Source organism: Lycorma delicatula, chromosome 8, assembly GCF_047948215.1.
Source record: "Lycorma delicatula isolate Av1 chromosome 8, ASM4794821v1, whole genome shotgun sequence".
NCBI classification, from domain to species: domain Eukaryota; kingdom Metazoa; phylum Arthropoda; class Insecta; order Hemiptera; family Fulgoridae; genus Lycorma; species Lycorma delicatula.
The window spans coordinates 110,192,992-110,214,092 of record NC_134462.1 but is presented as its reverse complement, the minus strand read 5'-3'; the positions used below and the strand labels follow the sequence as shown (position 1 = coordinate 110,214,092).

General features: G+C 32.3%; 1 protein-coding gene across 6 annotated transcripts in view; it reads right to left on the bottom strand.

Moving 5' to 3' along the window:
- Nucleotides 1-21,101, bottom strand: part of LOC142329346 (uncharacterized) — a 310,193-nt gene that overhangs the window by 253,405 nt on the left and 35,687 nt on the right. For 2 of the 6 annotated variants that reach the window (XM_075373838.1, XM_075373840.1), the window contains one exon: nt 19,100-19,263. The exons of the other annotated variants lie outside the window; for them this stretch is intronic. The gene's annotated coding sequence lies outside the window, so the exon portion shown is untranslated. The remainder of the gene's footprint in view (nt 1-19,099; nt 19,264-21,101) is intronic. 6 annotated transcript variants of the gene reach the window in all.

The window sequence follows — 21,101 nt, the reverse complement described above, 5'->3', positions numbered from 1 at the left end:
TTTATATGTTTATGTTACCGTGAGAGACCGAAATTAGAGAACCTTAATTTTCTCCGGCGAGTATCGACACATACCAAGACCGAAGTATTTGCTTATTCGAACCTTCGCCGATATAATACGTCGACAAACACAGATAAGCTCTAGTCGGGGTCGAAACGTTAACTAAAAATTAAAAAACAAAAATCACCTAATACCAATCTCTAAGATAAATAGATTACAAGAAACCCTCTTAAAAAGAAAGAAACAACCTTTGCTCGCATCGCTCGCTAATCTCCTCTAATTAACTTTAAATATACAAATTATATGTGTTACTCTATAACATTAGAGGCGATAAATCAAATTCGCCGCATTCAGCATCCACTGATAGTGAAAGTTGAATGAAAATATCTTTATAAAAAAATTGAAGAAAGGGCAAACCATCTGACCATTTATTTGGATCCTTATTGTTCATCCATGCAGTCAACATATTCTGTATATCCTGATTGAGCCTTTTATAAAATGCTGAAAATTTGAAATTTGATTAATCGCCTCTGTTGTTGTAATGTTGGAGAATAACGTATATAATTTGTATATTTAACGTTAATTAAATGAATATAGCGAGCGAAGTGAGCATAGATAATATTTGGCTTAAATTTATACTTCTTTTTTTAACGAGGGATTTCTATTTTTTCCTTAGAAATTGGTATTGGGTGATGTTTTTTTTTAATTTCTAGTTATCGTTTTGACCCCCACCAGAGCTTATCCGTGTTAGTCGACCGATATTACACCGGCGAAGATCTGAATAAGCAAATATTTCGGTCTTTCACCGACATATTTGTTAAGGGTTGACATTTACCGGATAATATTAACATCGAGAATATGTTTGCCAGATATCGGTCTTTTACGGTAACATTTATATTTTGAATAATTAATGGAGGTTTTAATGATATCCAGGTTTTTTTATTTTATAATTAACTAGCAGACCCGGTAATGTTTGCTATTGCTAGATTTGAGTGTATATACAAATTAAATCAACACAATTGAAAGCTTGATAAAACATTTAAAAAATGAACATTACGGAACTTCACAAAATTTACCCCCAGTTTATCCCTTTTTCTTTTTTCCCATTTTCCATATTTCCATTTCCCCGTTTCCCCTTTTTCTTTTGCCTTTTGCCTTTTCCCTATCTCCACTTTTAGTTTTTCCCTATTTCCCATTTTCCTTATTTCCCTTCTCCGATTTTTCTCTTTTTCCGTTTTTACTTTTTCCTCGCGTAAATCGGTCCAGTAGTTTTATAATCTATAGCAGACACACATACTCGTACGAACGTTGGCTTTTATACATTTAAAAGAAGAAAGTCTGTTTGCTTCGTAAATATCTCGATACCGGCGTCACCTAGCGGGTATAGTTTTTACAAAAACATTTCTTTTCGCGTAACTAATACGTATTCTGAATATGAGCCAAATCGATCATAAATGGTATGTTTCCAAATATTTCGACCCCAGCGTCACCTAGCGGGGCCATTTTTTTCATGTAACCCGTATTCTGAATATGAGCCAAATCGGATCGTAAATACAATTTTTGTAAATATCTCGATGCCAGCGCCACCTAGCGGATCCAAATTAATTCAGAAACCTTCGCGGGCTTGCGCACAACTCACGAAAGTTTCATCGCAACAGGATGAATGGTATAGAACGCATACGGGACAAACAAACATTCATTTATATATATATATAATATTTTTTACATAAAAAAATATTAATATCCTGATCAAGGTTTTAAAACTGTTTCCGTTCTAGTTAGACAAATGCTGGAACAATTTCTTCTCTTTTTTCATGGAGTAGAATATCTGCCCATTCTTGGCATAAGCTATGTACTGTAGCATTAATTACACATCAAGATTTATTTATTTATTTAAAGAAAATTTATTCCTAAGTTTGTTATATTATTTTCATGACCAAAAATGTTGCTTTCTTCTCACCATTCCCCTTAAAAATGACATTTATATTATATACCTGATTTGATTTAGTTTGCAGATTCGTTTACATATTAATCCAGTCGTTATCAATGGAGTATAATATTTTCTCGTATTTTTGATCTTTCACAGTTATATTACTAATTCTGATCGTGAAATCAAATTAAAAATTTTTATTTATCAGTTTATCATAATCTTCTTCACAGCGTTATTACTAAAGAATATTTTTCTTATATTTTTTAGTATGTAGTTTAATAAATGATAAATCAAAAGTGTAACTATTTTCAAAAATTTTTACTAAGACTCAAACTTCATCGATCGTTTTATGATTTCGCATAATAATGCGTTCATATAATAATAGGAAATAATTAACATGAAATATTTTATATTTACAGTGAATTCCAGATAATCGAACCACTTTGGGACCGGGATCATGTGTCCCTATTAAACGGTTGGACCTGTTAAGTAATATTCAGAAAAATGAGGAGATATCCAGAAATACAGAATGTTACATACTAATTATTAAACACGATTTAAATTTTTTGTTCTCACATCATTAATAAATACGAAGCTTAATAAACAAAATAGAGTTTTAAGATAAACTATTGAGTGCCTTTTATGTTCTATTGGTTATACATCTTATAAAAAAATTATTCTCTTCGCTCTGTCGCTCCATTTCATTACACTTTCATTTTGGGCACAAACTCACAGTTCTACTGGTGGGCTTCCTTCACTAGCTTCTTGTAAAAAAAATACTGCTAAACGCTGTCAATCAATTTTTTTGCATATTGAATAGACACATGTTTGATTTCGGGTTCGTCTTCATCATCTTGAATTTTGTCCAGTCTTTGAATAATTTTTTAATTATTTTGTCATCACCGGTTTTATTATCGTCATAACATTCTGTTTTATGAAAAACTCTACAAAATTCTTAACTAGTTGCTACAAAAAATTATTAGAATCATCTTCAATATTGAATAATCGTATTTCAACATCATCGTCGACATCAACTTTTAAATCGCATTTGGTAAAGCAATTTCTGATTGCGCTACGTTTTATTTCTTTGGCTATGAACCGAATTGTCTGCAACAAATTGACACGTGTACTAACCTCATTTAGGGCGGAAGAAGAACGCCCTAAATTATTCCCCCTTTAATTTCTTATAAAAATATAGCTTATTAGTTTACTTCGGTAAATAAATTTTAAATGTTTTATTATTTTCATATCGAGTGGCTGAATTAAACCGTTGTATTTGATGTAAAACCTCGAATTAAATGTTTCGTAAATCTGCGCACCGCAATTGTCAATAGATAGGGGAACCTGTCTTAATTTTTACTGTAACTCGTTGTTCAGAGAACTCAACCATCACGGAAAATTAGCCTCGGCATATACGTTTTTTTTTCTCTCACCGGTTAATGAAAAGTTACCTCTCTCTCTCTCTATAGCATTTAAACTGTACATTTAAATCATTAAATGACTTACTTAACTAATAAAATTTTATTATTTTACGAGTAAATTAAAAACCAACGAAATAGTGGGCCTTATAAGCGGCTTTTTGGGCGGTTAAACCGGCGTAATTTTATATGAATTATACCAGTATGATTTTGTTTTTACAAACTGTCCCAATTAAAGGGCTGCCCCCCCAAATAACCGGTGGTTCTATTTAGCGGAATTCACTGTATATATTTTTCTTTTGAGGAAGTTAATATTTTTTGTGCGCTTTATTCAGGTGACGTGGATATTAACGGAAGTAGATGGGTTGGAATGTTGACACAAGTGCTATTGTGATTATATTGTGTATGTATTATTCTTGCGTATGTGTTTTTGTATCCTGGCTGCTGAGCCGTGATGGCACACAATCACGCGGCTACATGTAGGCAGGTTACGACCGGGAGCGGTGTAGCAACAAGATTGGTCGGGACGTGTGGAATGTAATGTATTATTGTATCATTTTTCTTGTATTGTGTTATGTACATATTATTTCATTGTAATTGGATTTTTGTTTTTATTGCCGGGCTGAAGGGCACGTATAACTAACGAGACCGCAACTAGGTTGGCTGTGGCCAGAATTGGGTCGTAATGTGAAGACTGCATGATGTATCATGTTTATTGTAGTACGTTATATGCGTATTTGTACCATATCTTTTTTTCTGGGTCTGTTACTGCTGGCTTGAAGGACAAGCACAGATACTGCGGCCGGAATTGAGTCCGATGAGATGAGTCGCTTGGGGGAAAAAAAAAAACACAGGGGGCGAATCGTGGTCGCCGTGCTGGGCCAGGGAGGCAGCCTGGTTGTTTAGGATGCTTTGGCCCGTACACACGCAAGAGTGGACGGGTCGGAGCACTTCCGATGATGACATCCGGGACCCTCATGGTATGAGAGGACGGGACGCGGAGGTTTGCCGGCTACGCGTAAGGCGTAGCCGACAACCTAGAGTAGGGATGGGAAGGGTAGCCTCTCAGCAGAGGGGTGTAGTGGTCGTCCAGAAGGGAGGGCTACTGCGCCCCGATGAAACTGAGAGGACCCCGATGGGACGCCAAGAGGAAGGCAAGTCAGGGGGGCAGTCGACTGCCACGACACCCCGACATTCCTGCGCATAGCCTAACGGCGGTGGCCGGGGATGTTGGGGGTGTTTAAAAAAAGATAAAAAAAAAGATACTATTATTAATTTTTCTTCAATATTTGCTAGAAAAAATTTAAGTAATGGAAAAAAATTATATAAATTTATTAAAAAGGAAAAAACAAGAAAAACTTCATTATACTTGTTTGGGATATATTAAAAGAGCATTCACGATTTTTTTTAGTGTTATGAAGGAAATTACTAGGGTTTAAACTCATCATCAAAGATATAATGCGACTTGTACAGGCTGGTACGTAATAACTCTACATAATATTAATACTGTGGACTGATTGATTGTTCCTCTTTCTTTTCTTTTTTTATACGTCTAATATATTTTTTTTGTACATATCAAAATACTGGAGTAGTACATGTAACATACGATAATATCTAATCAAATATATTTACTTTACTAAATTCTAGAGCTGTCAAAGGTCATATTCTTCAATCAACAAAATAGAAGTTACATATTTTCCGTTTGTTTTGTTTTTTCTGTATTTTCATCCGTATCACGTTTGAATAAAATAATTTTCGTGATTTTTTATCAGCATAGTAAGTATCCTGTCATAAGTTACTCTAGTAACATGCACTCCCTAATAATTGTAAAGGTTTTTCTCTTCTTTTACTGTTTTATGTATTTGAAATATAAAAATTAATTTATTTTATAGACTATTAATAATTTTTTTATTCTGATTATTTATTTTTTAATAATTTTTTTTTGCATCTCAATATCACAAAAATATTAAATTTTTTTCTTATAGAATATGTAATGATATTATTACTTAGATGCGAACATGTTTTTTTATTAGGACTCATTATGAAAACTGAATGATGGTGATTTAATAAAATTCATTTTAATTATGAAATATATCGAAGAAGAAAACAGAAAAGAAATTAAATCACGAAAGAAATGGAAAAATAGAATTAAAATATGTTGGAAAAATTAAACCTTGCAGCAAGTGTGGTATGTAATTTTAACAGGTAATACTTTATGAATTTTTTCACTAGAGTGTAAATAATTTGAAAATACTTAATAAATGTATTATATTTAAGTTTGTAGTGTAATATATTATATTACACTTTTAAGTTTTAATTTAAAATAATGTTACATTTAAATTAGACTACAAATCAAATTCCAAATTTTAACCGCGTTATTTGTAATAACGCGGTAATAGTATAACTTTTACACTGTTTTGGGAATTTCTTAGATATCGCTAACGATCTATTTAATAACGATAAGAGATAACTTAATATGAAACACCAAGTATTAAATCAAAATTACTATTTATCTACATCTATTACAATAACGAATCAGCAATAAAATACTATGTATAAATTTTAAGTACTGCAAACATCATCAACTTATAGTGGATAAATAATATTGTCAATATTCAGTGTTTAATAGTAGTTCAATGAACAGTTGACCTCCCTCACTTTGTATTGAATTTAATAAATTGAACACTAAAAAACGGGGTGCAATTAATTACATTAAATTAAAATATAATAGAAGATATGGTAAAAAAATATTTTTAATTGATTAGCAATACCGTAACCACTATTTCTAAGATACGGATATCAGTTATTGACTATGGCTATCAGTCCTCAACAGTCCCTATGTCTTTCTTCTCAGAGATACACAGGAACACGCCGAATCGCCGTTCCGGTACTGCTTTTTAGGAGAAATAAAAAATTGTTCTTTCACGTAAAATTTGTTTTAACTTAGTCTGGCTACGTTTTATTTTAACATTAAGTATTCATTGATATAATATTTCTTAATGAAAAATATTATCACTTCATTAAATGATATGTGATAATGTTGTAAATTATAAAAATCAAGCCGCACGAAAATGGTCCTCGCTTTTAAATATCTGTAGGGAACAGCGTGAAAATAAGTCGCTAAAAATCTAATTCACGAAAAAAGTTAAACATTTGACATGAAAAAGATAAATTTTGCTTCTAATCAAATCAATGTAAAATCGAAATAAATGTGCATTTTTCATAATATTATCATAGCTATGCGGTTGTGGATCATATTCTTGTGATCTGCTACAATACAAAATAAAAATTCCCAATACTGGAAAATTTACGAGTGCATCCTTGTTTCTTCTTTTGTGATTTTTCCCTTTTTTGTGTAAATAAGGAGTTTAAAAAAATAAAATTTAATTGATCAAGAAACTTTGTACTATAATACTATATTTACTGTATTAATAAAGAATATAGTACCACAAAGTAATAAGTGAAAAATTTCAAAGAAAAAAGTTAATTTCTATTTTTTACTGAAAACACACATATATAACATAATGTAACACATTAACATAGTAATAGATTTTTTACATATATGACTTAATGGGTAGCACTGGATGAAAGGTTTATTAGTATACATAAATATTTGACGATGATTGACATTCTCTGTACTTAACTGCAGAAAAGATAAGTTTCCACCAGAGTAAATCATGCATTGAATCAAAACTAATTCTCCTATATAAAATAAAACTGTTTATTTTTTGTCCCCGTGCTCTAACTAAAAAGATTAATAGAAAAGGGATGGTGCCACAAAACGGGCAAGACCCTTGTGGACACCTAATCTTTCATCTTTTACAAAACCCACTTCCGATTATAAATCGTATAAATTAAGTATAATTAAGTTAAGTAATATTATAATTAGTATTAGGATTACTTGATTAATTATTAATTTTGTAAAAGAGAAAGAAATAAAAAAATAAATAATTTTAATTATCGTTTTACCAAATATTTGTCACAGGAATTCCTTATGACAAGACCATTTCATATTTTAAGACAAGAAAAAACATATTTCCTATGGTATAAACGATAATTAAAATTACATATATGTGTTTTCCGGGAAAAAAATATACACCACACAATAAAATATGCTGATCAAAAAGTTAAATGTTAATTTAAAAGCTGAAAAAAATTTTATAACTTTCTCGGCTTTACCCTTGATAATTCTTTATTTCAATTAAGCCATAAGGTTTTTAAATATTAATTACTTAATTATACAATATTCATAGTATTATGAAAAATATAAAAATAATCAGTTAAAAACATTTGAATCAGATTTGAATCCCTTGATCAAATTACGTTTTTACCTTTAAAAAAAAATTTAATAAAAATGTTAGGATTCCTTTTGGCTCATCTTGCTCGACAGCTGTCTCATAAAATATTTTTCATAACAACGAGAAATTGAAAATAGATAAAATATCATAAATTATAAAAATTCAAACAAATTTTGTAATTCATCAGTTGGATTACATGGGAACCCCTTTTTTAACAAAGTTTTCCATGTCTTCTATCTTAATATTAGATACAATTGAATTTTCAGTGTTGAAAATTAAATTTTTTTAAGTACCGTTTCACAATCAGATTCCTTGTTTTTTGAGCTTAAAATTTATTTATTGGAATTATTTATTATTTACTTCAATAATACAGGCACCGTGATGTCTCCTAATCCGATGCGTTGAATATCAGGCCAAAGCTGGAATATTTGTCAAATATTTGTGCCAGTTTTCAACTTTTTTGATCGACAGATTTTTGAGATATGAGGCAAAAACAGTGTAAAAATAATGTCGAATATCCTCCCACCCATAATCCGATTGACTTAAAACTTCGGAATTTTTAAAACCAAAATTTAATGCCTTCAATATCCATATAGAAATTTTCTTAGCCATATTCGAAGAAATTTAATAATTGAACCAGTTCTAAAATTTGTCGTCATGGATGGCTCCCGGGGGATGCGGCCTTACAGCGATGCTGGGGTCAGCATCACTGTCAGGAGTTATGTGTATAGTGTATATATGTTTATATATATATTTAAATAGTAGTGTAATATACAATATAAATATATATATTGTATATATTTTTAAATAGAGTGTGAATGAGAGGTGTAAATATTTGTATGAATGTGAGGTGTGCCTGTGACGCGGGTGGTGCTAAGGTTATGCCATCGGGGGCAATTCCAGCCGTCATGTTGCGTGAGGGAGTAGTTTTTTAGTGTGTCCCATTGCGGGAATGAGTGTCCCAGTACGGAATGAGTGACGTATGAGGTGGACGACGTTGGTAACTTCTGTATAATTTTAATGTTGTGTATTTTGTATATTTGGAATTTGTTTGTTATTGTTATAAAGTGCTTGGGGAGCACTGTACTTAAAAAATAATAAATGTATTTGTAAATATTATTTCATTGTGCTACTGATTCTTTTGTAGTGTTTTTATAAATTTTATTTTGTGCATTAATTATGTCTTTGTGTTCTGGTCCGGGCACGATCGAAGGGTGGTCGGACCAACCAATTGAAATTGGATGATGGCTGGGGCGAACTCAACCAGAATGTACATATGTACGCTATGTTGTAATGTATTTAACACTTGTGTATAATTTTAATTTTGTGTATTTTGTATATTTTGTATATTTTGAATTTTGTTGTTTAATATTGTGTGTCATATAGTGCTGGGGGAACACTGAGCACTGTAATTAAAAAAAAAAAAAAAGAAAAAAAAAAGCGAAAGCCTCAAAAAATTCTGGAGGCTGGGGATGAATCGTGGCGACGATTAGGGACCAGGGAGGTAGCCTTCTTGCCTAGGGTGTTCTGGCTCCACTGGCAAGTGTAGTGAGGTCGGGGCTCCCCGATGATGGCATCAAGGACCCTCAGGTATGAGAGGAACGCGTGGGGGTAGCGGTACGCGGAAGGCGTGCCGGCTAGATGTAGGTTAGGGACGGGGAGGGTAGCCCCATCGAAGAGGGGGGAGTTAGCTACCCGGATGAGGTGGTTGGCTCACCCTGAAGAGGCTTTGGGGACCCCGGCGGGAGATCCTGCGTAAGGAGGCAGTTAGGGTGGGCAGAGACTGCTGCCACGGCACTGCAAGGCGACCATGCTATGTCTTAACAGGCGGAGGCTGGTTGCCTTGGGGTGCTTAACAAGATATAAAAAAAAAAAAAAAAAAAAAAAAAAAAAGTGTGTCCCATTGCAATTGCAGTAGGCGGTAAAGCCTACTCACTCAATATGTACGGGTTACTGGGCGTTTGGTTGAGACAAATTTTTCCACTTCCGACGTAAAACAAAAAAAAAATGTTCTGAAATATTAATCAAAATAATAAGGAAATTTCTAGAGGATTCTGTAAAACTTCATAGAAGTATTTCTTTTAAAATAACCAAAAACGTTCATATAAACATGAATCCGAAAACGCTTCGTTAGCGAGTTATGACTAGTGAAAGATTTCGTTCCGATTTCTGCTTCTCCGCCAAAATGAAGCCCCACTGAAATTCTGAAAGTAAATTAAGGGACGAATTTAGTGGTTTCTTATGGTTTTTAACCTGAAAATCTTTTAAAAATGGGTCCCAGAACTATATCACCATTATTTTTTACGAAATAGGGTGTAATAAATAGAAAATTGAGTTGAAAACTACAGTTTTTTAACTTTGGTGTAATAACTTTGTTAAATTGTCAAAAAAAATTATAACTTATTGGTTAAATTTATGAGAATGTAATTCTGAGTATATTGACATAAATTATCTACCAACAACATCCCACAACAGCAATTTAGTAGTATTTTCACGTGAAACAATAACAGAAAAACCCTCCTAATACGTATTTGTCTGCCTGCCGTATTATGATGTTATTTCTTAATTATTAGTACATTAATTCCCCACTAGGAATGCTGTATTGCTGTACAATATTAGTAGTCTGCGTTTAATTTTCCAGAGAACAAAGCTCTACAAACAAAATTTTCAAACATTGTTGTGCTTATGATTCAGAATCTTTCTTCAGTATATTTGTGAGTGTATCTTACTCAAAACACTGTATTTGTTATTGAGAAGTTAATTTTCAGTATAAAATTTCATTTAGGATGACAAGAGTGAATAGGAGACCAAGTGTTGGGGATGTTGACGATGGAATCTTTTCCTCCATTATAATTCTTCATTTCCCTACTTAATAAAATATATTCCATTTCCTCCTGATTTATTTTTATTGAAATTTCAACGTTACATAATTTATTTAAGAGATTATATAAAAAGAATTATTGTTTACAAATCTTACTTGGTTTTATCCCTTGTTTAATCTTTGTTTTAAACTTTTTGACGATTTGTTTCAATATGTTGGTCATTAAAGAAAATTATTCTATCTTTCAGTAATGATAAAACGTTTTTTTTTCTTCATTGCATTAGAATATAATTTATTCCCTATTTGTTAAAACACATAAGACAATGTTCTACGTTATATAGTTTCATAATTTAAATTAACAACGGGTTGGAATAAAAATTATAAAGGATGGGAGAATCTTTATAAAAACTCGTAGAAATTTTTATTTTGTCTGTTAGAAAACAGTTGAATCAGTTCATATATGTGTAGAAAATAAAACAGTTATTTTAATTGTCGGTACAGCGGTTTAATTATGAAACATTTCACTGAAAGAGCATTTCTAAACACCATTAACAATGACTCAATTATTTCCATTTTTTTTTTTTAATCCCATCCCCCTAGGACCGGACCCGCCGCAGAAACACACTCGGTCCTAGGGGTGCCACTGTCTCTAACCTTCCGGGCGACCATGTCGAAGCCGGCTATGCCGTCCCCGGCATGGGGTACCACTCGGTTAGCCGGGACTAGGTCTTCTCACTTGCCTGCCTCAAATCAGGGGTTCCCCAAGGAGGCTCCCTAGGCTCCCTGGGGCTATCCAGCTACACCCTACACTACCCCACTAGGTAACATCCTCTTCCTCTCCGACTCCCTCTATCGCCTTCCATTTCAGAATGTTTCCCACCATCTTACAAATTTGGTTAAAGTTTCTGGGCTATGCAACATTGCCTCTATCACATTATCTGGTGTTATGGCACCAACAATAGTCAGCACTTCTCTCCTAGCCTCTTCCCATCTAAAACAGTTAAACACCGTGTGTTCAACCGTATCGCATAGCCCACAATTCCTACACTCTGGCGACCTCTTCCTCTTCTTATCATAAGGGAACTTATTAAAACAGCTATGGCCAGTCAAGAATTGTGTCAATTCATAGTTGACCTCATCATGTTTCCTGACCAGCCATGGCTTTATCTGCGCCATTAGCCTCCTCGTCCAGTTACCCACCTGACTCCTTGACCACCTTTGCTGCCACTTATCTAATATTTCCCCTTTCGCCTTACTCTTCGGTTGCCCTTCTGCTCTTTCTACCATTTCATCCGCTACAAGATCCCACGGCGGCATCCCAGCTATCACCAACGCCGCCTCGGTCAAGACTGTACGATACGCCCTAACTGCCCCAATAGCCAAGGGTCTCTGAAGGCTTAACAATTGGTTCCGGGCCTTCTTCTTCTTCAATGCCCGTTTCCATGCCGGAACCGCATACATTTATTATCAATTATTGCCATTGACAATTAAAAATATTACGTCGTGAATGATGTACTTAGAAACAAAAATCTTTTAAAATAATTGCTTTGGAGAAGAGTAAAAAGTGTAGTAATGATTATTTTGCGACACGACTACAAGTTGATGTTACGAAATCCTTTCATAAAATTATGTGCCCGACTTAGAAGCTTGTGAAATATATCTCACATCTTCCGCAAAAGGCTAAAATATTAAACCGACACTTTATTAGAAATATAATTTCTTCTACGATATTTGTTGTTAATACTATTCGTATATTACTACTCAACTTATGAAATCGAACGTACTAAGTTTTTATAAGTTTACGAGTTACGTAGGTTTAACTTTGAAAATGATGGACAACTAGAAGATTTTATTTGCCAACAATTGTGAGTATTGACTATCCAAGCGCTTTCGGATTATTCCTCCATCATCAGGGATTACTGATTAATTATGAATTTTATAGTTGTGCATGTAAATTTTTATAAATGTGAATTAACATGAACAGTATATAATGAAAGAAAAGTGCCTTTATATATGTCTAAACAACAGGCTTATACCTCGATTTGATGAATTAAACTATTTTGAGGAATTGGTTAGACCACTTGCTGATGTGAAATAAATATAATTAGAAAGTACAAAAACTGATAAAGTACTGAAACTGTGAGATCTATATTGCCTTATGGTCAAAAGATCACCTTTATTATTAAATATAATAAAGCTATGGTATCAAGTCGCTTACTCAGACCTATTAGGCCATAAGAAATACTGGGGTGTTTATTTAAAACGCAACTCAAAAAAAAATTCAACGCAATTCAAAGAGAACTTCTACGTTTAAATTTAACGCGATTAGTTATAAATTCACATTTATTTGCGCAAAATAATATTGAGTTCAAATTTTTTTATAACAAATATTGAAAGTGTCCACCATTTTCATCAATGCAAGCCTTTATCCTCTTTTTCATGTTCCGTGCAACCTTTAGAAATATACTTACAATTTTTCGTAATTATTGAGTCGTCTTGGCATTTAATTCTTAAATGGTGTTTGGATTTTTTTTTAATATACAACTTTTTAGTTACCCTCGAAGAAAAACCTGTTCAGGAGAAAGATCAATTGCTGGCCACAAGCCAGCCGATATTACTCTTTCACCAAAGAAATTTTCCAAACGGTCCATTGTTGCTTTTGCCGTGTGTCATGTGGCGTCTTGTTGAAATCACTAATCTCTGTCATTTAATTTTAAATTTGCAATAAATTGCGTTACAATTTCTTGCTAGTCGTCTGCATTAAGAGTGTTTTCAAAGAATATGGGGGCCAATTATTCTTCACCTTTTTCTTTCTCTTTCTTTTTCCTGTTTAGCCTCCGGTAATTACCTTTCAGATAATACTTCAGAGAATGATATGTATGAGTGTAAAATGAAGTGTAGTCTTGTACATTCTCAGTTCGAACACTCCTGAGATGTGTGGTTAATTGAAACCCAACCACCAAAGAACACCGGTATCCATGATCTAGTATTCAAATCCCTGTAAAAATAGCTGACTTTACTAGGACTTGAACGCTGGAACTCTCGACTTCTAAATCAGTTGATTTGGGAAGACGCGTTCACTACTAGACCAACCCGGTGGGTTAATTATTTTTCACCTGGAAATTGCATACCACACACCAATTTTCTGTGGGTGTAGAGGTCGTAAATGGATGATGTGAGGATTGTTGGAGCTTCACTAGCAATCTTTCCGATTATTAATGTAACCACTCAAATGAAACTAAGTCTTATCTGTAAAAAAAAAATACATTATCCAACCCTTTAATGCTCTCCTGAAAAACTGATTAAACCATTGACAGTAGTGGAGCCTAGCAGTATAACCAACTGGATGTAATTCATGTGATACATGAACGGCTTTAAGTTAAATAGCCGGGTAGCATAGAGATATTCTTTTTGTTGCGCAAGTTTTTGGTAATGATTTGTTTGGTGAGTTTAAAAAGCTTACTCTAACATTTTCAAATGTTTTGATATAAGTACTGAACTTTTCCGGCAATGTCTCTAATTGCAAAGAGAACCAGTCCCTCTATACCTTTCGTAACTGTCTTCGACCGTCTCAATTACACATATCAATCAATTACACATACATAAATTTACACATATGGTACTATACTCGTATCGAACTTTGTTGAAACACGATGCGCATATTCCTTCCATCTTAATTTTCTTTTAGCTCATTAGTACTCTCTCGTTCGTAGACGAAACGTACTGTCCGTCATGGATCGAGACAAAAAGTACTTAATTATTGCGTGCTGCTTATGAGTTCGTACAAGAAGAATAACGGAAGAAAACAAAAAAAGAAAAGAAACCCCTATTTGGTTCATAATTTATATAGAAAATTGTAGAAGACTTTAACTATTATTGGCCTTTTCCAAATTGCACTGGTGCGATGGACGGGAACGTAGTGATACAAGCACCTTCAAACAACGGTTCACTTTATCTTAGTTTAAAAGGTTCATTTTCAATAGTGTTGTTGGCTATAGTTGATGCGAATTACAAATTTTTAATCATGGCTGTAGGGAGGGTACGGGAAATCTAGTGATGGCGATAATCTGAGAACCTCGAATTTAGTTCAGCATTTGGAACAAGGGACGCTGCATATACCTCCACCAAAACCATTACCAGGAACTTCAGATCGCTTGCCTTTTGTGCTGGTGGGAGTCGAAGGATTCTTTCTTAAGAAATATTTACTGCGACCCTACCCAAAATCTTCTTCGCAGAATAGTGAAAATCAAAAAAATATTTAATAATCCTCTATAAGAGCCCGTGTACCTCAGAAAATGCTTTGGCCAACTGTTGCAAAGATTCTGAGTATTCTACGGGCGTTTTCAGCTGAATCCTAAAAAAGTTACAATCGCTGCTTGGGTTCTATATAATTTCCTTCACGAATACTATTTCGAATTTTCGTTTGAGGATTCCGAATCTGACCAACTTCCATTCCAAATGTCGGAGGCCGTGGTATCACAGAAGCCGTGGAAGTTCGTATAAAATTCAGTGATTATTTTGAAGGACCACGAAAGATTCGACGACAAGTTGATGCGATAAGAAGAGGCCGTAGAGGCAAACGGAAATGTTAGAAATCTGACATGAAAAATGATTAATTGACGGACTGTCGTTTATCATGAACTTGATGAATCCTTTTCGAAGCAGTGGAAGAGCGTACGGTCTCAGCACGTTTATGCGTACAGTCCTATATGTGTAAATTGAAAACAGCCTATCTAAGGATTTCAAATGGGTTTGACTATTTTTCATTTGTCATGACACGGTAGCGGTACAGTTCGCATACAGTACTATATGAGTAAATCCAGCTTTACTTGACTTCCGTAAACACACAACGAATAACGCAACTAATTTAATTCATTTCATTCTACTTAAATTCAAATTTCATTTGTTATTAACTTGATTTATCCTTATCTTTTATTTTAAAACCTTTATCAATTTCATTCACTCGACATTGATTCTGTTAAATCTTCTTTCCACATTTATTTATCAGTTTCGTACAAAACAACAAAGTTAATTGTTTAAAAGAAAATTAATTTCTTTTGATAATTATTTTAAAAAAAAACACTTATATATAACATAATTTTTAATAAAATATAAACCGATTAGTATACCATGTTTATTAGTCTACCTATATAAAAATAAGAAAGTACAAACAAAATTGACTAGCTGTTTTAATACTTTTAAATACAAATTTGCATTGCTGATTCAATAGTTTTGAACGTTGTAAGTTGTTTTAAGTTATATTTAGAAAACCCATTATTGACAAAGACAACTCAACTACAACAACAACGTAATAACATTTTGATTTTATTGTTATTCATTTTTAACTGTTTGTTTGTTTTTTGTTATTTTTTTATTATGTACGATCTACTAATTTTCTAAACAATGCTAAACCAAGTTAACTGAAATATATTTTTTTACGGAATTACTTTCAAAGAAAACTTAATAAAATATTTAAATGGTTTTTTTATTTAATTTTTTCTTTTTACTTTCTTTAGTATTTCATAATAGATTAGTTTGAAATAAGAAATCCTTTTCTGAAGATTGTTTGTACTACATAACTTTTAATTTATAATTTAATTCAAAGTTACTCTTTAGGAATCTATTTATCAAAGTCAAGGTGAAGTTTTTTTTCTTTATTTATTATTTTCTATTAATTTAATTTAGTAAAGGGGAAAATTTGTTTCACTGAATATTTATGCCTTATACCACAGAGTTATAAACATTGTGTAACTTACAAACTGAATGAAATAGTTACTTTTTTAAAAAATGAACCGATATCAAAATATGCTAATAAGTAAGAAATAATTTCGTCGAAATACTTTATTCCCTAAAATCCTTTTTGAACCGCGCCTGCTCCTACAAAATTAATTTCTAGATATAAATTTGTTCTATAAAACTATATACTTATACTTTATAAAAACCAATACCAATTACCAATTACCAATTACATCATTACTATTATGTAAGTAACAATCACATCAGTGGGAATTCATATTTATGTGCTTTGATCTTTCTTTAGTTTGCGATTATTACGACTTTTTATATACGCCATCTATAGGTCCATTCAAGTACTACATAAGTGTCATGTATTTTTACGCCGATTCAAAATAGTGATTAAAGAATTAAGTACTCGGACGAAATTATTTCTTAATTTTTGGCGTATTTTGATGTCAGTTCCATTTAAAAAAAAAAAAAATTATTTCATAATTATCTGTTTCTGATTAATAACGATAAGTTATTCTGCGGAATTAATGTGCTCCTTTTTGGTGATATAATGCAGCTGCCTCCAGTCAGTCAGTGGTGTTTTGTTCAACCTAGTGTTTTGAAAAAAAAATAAATTTGTGACATCAGTTTTCATTTTGTGAGCTAGCAATAAACATGAAAAAAAGAAATAACACGGAGAGTTCATTGATTTATGAAATAACTTGTGTTTGAGGAAGTTACAATTGGTCAATTGGAATTTGAAAGATTTAAGACGAGATATTTCGATTTTTGATGATTTTATTAACTGTACTACATATCTTCTGAAGAAAATCGCATTACTTGTCCTAGAGAAGAGCATATCCAAATGCTATATACTGAGTGTTTCTAAAATGGTGGGTCGGGTATACTTTTTCGAATTCTACTTGTAAAACTAAACAAAAAATATCCTTTGGAAAAATGGCAATTTCTCCTTCGTTCTCCTCCTGTTCGCCATTTTGTTACTTTTATATAAAAATGTATATTTTAAGTTCGGATTAATGAATCACATTAATATTTGTTAAGCGTCTTGGTAATAGAATTTTAAAATCAAAACAAAATCAGGAGTTAAATACCTTTGCAAATTACAAAATGGTGGCCATTTTTATTTTTCAATCCTTATATCTCTGTAAATATTAGTTTTATCAAAATTTATTTATTTTTTTTGCTAAAATATCAAGCCTTTTATTTTGAACAAAGTGACATTTTATTTTTTTAAACACGGTTAACAAATAGCCGAGTTATGGCAGAAAATTGATGTTGTAATTATGTGTTTTTTTTCATGTTCTTCACTTTACGTTCAATTCCATTAAATATTTATTGTTTTTATTTATCGTTAATTCTAGTACTGTATGTTAGTATCAAATTAAGTAAAAATTTTCTCACAATAATAGGCCTAATAATTATGACATATCTTTCATGGTTTGCCACAAAGCGAATTTCTAGTGCGGGTTTCACACAATTAAGGTGATTTCACGAGTAATTCCAGTACACGAAAACAAGAAATGGTTCGGTGAGTTCGGTGACTATAAAAGAGATAATATATATATTATCTCTTATATATAATAATATATAATATAATATATAATAATATATAATATATAATATATATATTATATATTATCTCTATAAAGAGATAATGGTACTGAATTTCATTCATAAATTGTTAAGGAATTTTATTTGTGAAAACAGCAAAGCAGTTTGTAGTTAAAGAACTTTATACTTGTCTTATCTATTGTACTACTGTAGTTAATACAAGACTAGTGGTTAAAAGTGTTAAGACTAGCGGCCATGCTATGTCTTTGACAATGGGACTAAATTCTGATTTTCATTATTATTTTTTTTTTTTTTTTTTTTTTTTTGTCTTCTGTCATTTGACTGGTTTGATGCAGCTCTCCAAGATTCCCTATCTAGTGCTAGTCGTTTCATTTCAGTATACCCTCTACATCCTACATCCCTAACAATTTGTTTTACATATTCCAAACGTGGCCTGCCTACACAATTTTTCCCTTCTACCTGTCCTTCCAAAATTAAAGCGACTATTCCAGGATGCCTTAGTATGTGGCCTATAAGTCTGTCTCTTCTTTTAACTATATTTTTCCAAATGCTTCTTTCTTCATCTATTTGCCGCAATACCTCCTCATTTGTCACTTTATCCACCCATCTGATTTTTAACATTCTCCTATAGCACCACATTTCAAAAGCTTCTAACCTTTTCTTCTCAGATACTCCGATTGTCCAAGTTTCACTTCCATATAAAGCGACACTCCAAACATACACTTTCAAAAATCTTTTCCTGACATTTAAATTAATTTTTAATGTAAACAACTTATATTTCTTATCTACCTTATATTATTTATCTACTTATATGTTATTATATTATTTATCAACTTATATTATTTATCTACCTGTAAATAAATCCTGACAATTACTTTAAATTCTGCTTTGTATGGGATCTGTGTTTATTGTTACTATTGTCATTTATGATTATTTGGTTACTATAGACATTTAATATTATTATTGTTTACTGTTTGCATTATTGTCATTATTCTAATTATTATTGTGGGATTTTTTTTATTGTCTGTTATTAATATTATTATTATTATTCTGTTTATTATTGTGATTGTGATTACTATTTGATTTTTTATTATTTGTTTAATGATTGTCGTACTATTATTATTACTATTGTCATTATTATTTATTTGTCTGGTTTTACTTATGTTTTTATGTTTAACCAATAAATTGCAATTATATAAATATTCTCAATTGTCAATCTCTCAGTATCCTGATCGAGCCGCGAACACGCGACAATATGATATAAAACGGACTTCACAATTTTAAAATCATATAAATATTTATTGAGGTAACTTACAGATTCGGTTGAGGTGTCATTTCATAGAAAACAAATCAAGTTTGTTAACCAAGATTCACTTTGGTTCGATATGCCTTCCGTTTGTAAAGCGATATAATCCCACCTGAAGTCGATTTCATTTCAGACAGTAGCCAACAAGTCGGGCGTTACCTCTGCAGCTGCGGCTGCAGAAAGAAAAAAGAACTGAAAAATAAATTTAAAAAAAATGTAAATAAAACGAGATGTATTGAAGAAACATAATGTCCCGATGTAGTTGATTTATTCAGATCTTGAAAAACTAACAAATTCAGTACGTGCAACCAATTTAAGCGTTGAACGTCATAGCTATTAACCAAGTGTTTAACTGCGAATCAGCTCACATGATGTTCAGTTTCATTTTATATTTGGTACTGAATCATTGTATCTCCTCTCAAACGCTCGGTATTCCCAGATAATGTATTTCAGTGTTTATTGCAAATCACGGTGCCTTATAACTTATAACTTAAATAACGTTATAATCCTCAATAACTTATTCTGGAATCGAAGAACAATGTCGATGAACTCTCTTGAAATATCCCACAGCTGGACTTCGTAGGTTCAAATAGGTTTCAGGATTGTTGTATACAACTTTTTTTCGACAGTGATAATTGCGACTGCCTGCCTATCTCCCTAAACTTGTTAAGCTGTTTCCCTTTCTCCCTAACGTGAGTCCTCCACGTCAGACGACGATCCAGGTGCAAACCCAGGTATCGCACGCTGTTAGAATGCGGAATAAAAACGCAATTCTGTTGAACTCGAGGGCAGTCATCCCTCCTCATCGCAAAAAGTGAGGTGTGTAAACTTTGCCGGATTTACCTTCATCTTCTATTTAGAAATTTATTCACTAATTAGCAGATTGCAGCTTATTAGAAGCTTCGATAGGGTCAGCATCCACGGTCAGGAATGACATGTCGTGCGCAAACGATATAACCGTTAACAATAACGGAATTTTTTTTCGAACATGTTCCATGTCAAGGACTTCGACTTTACTATCAGGTAGTTTCAGTTTATTTTAATTAAATAGTTTTTCGTATTTTTCATTTTTACTTTAATTATTGAACGACCCACGCGTGTATATATACATATAGGTATGGTCCGGGTTTTGACCATATTTAAAGGAACTGATTCAGGACATTGAAATAAACAAAAAAATTCATGTAGATCAATTCCTTATCTCGCTTTATTTTTGTTTATATTCTCCATTTGGTGATTTTTCAATAAATCTATTCCTTAAGAACGGGTTGAGAAATTTTAATAACTTTCTTTCTTTTTTTTAATGATTAATTCACCATATAAGCTCAAATATTGTTCTTGGGAATATAAAATGAAAATTTTTTAGCGTAAAAATACCGTGGCTGACCGGGATTTGAACCTGGAACCTCCCGATGAAAGGCCGAGACGCTACCACCCTTTCACGGACATCAGCATAAATTTAAAAAAAACTTATGTCCAATAACATCTAAAAGTTGTTTCAAAATTTTACTTTTGAAGGTATTAAAACGGCGGCTACTTAAATATTTTAATCGGAAATAGCTCCAAAAATATTAGTTTTATGTGATTGTTTTATAACATAAAAATATCCTTTTATTATGAACATTATTATTTGTTCAAATCGGTTGATAAATAGCTAAAATTGTTGAAGTGGATCGCAAAAATTATTCTCAGTATGACAATTCTGGGCTTTTTTTCCACCAAACAGAATTTTGTTGTTTAATACTTTTTAATTCAATTGGTGAGAAAGTGAAAGCAGGCACTAAATTTTCACACTTCCTAATTCTTGCGATCCATTCTAACAATTCCAACCATATCTTAACTATTTATCAATCGATTTGAACAAATGAAGTGTCAGTTTATTAGAAAAAACAGATTGACGCTTTTTCTAATAATATTTTTGGAGTATTAATGATTAAAACATTTTAATGGCCGCTATTTTCAAGTTTTCAAAGGTAAAATTTGTTGTTTCAAAGGTAACATTTTCTTTTTG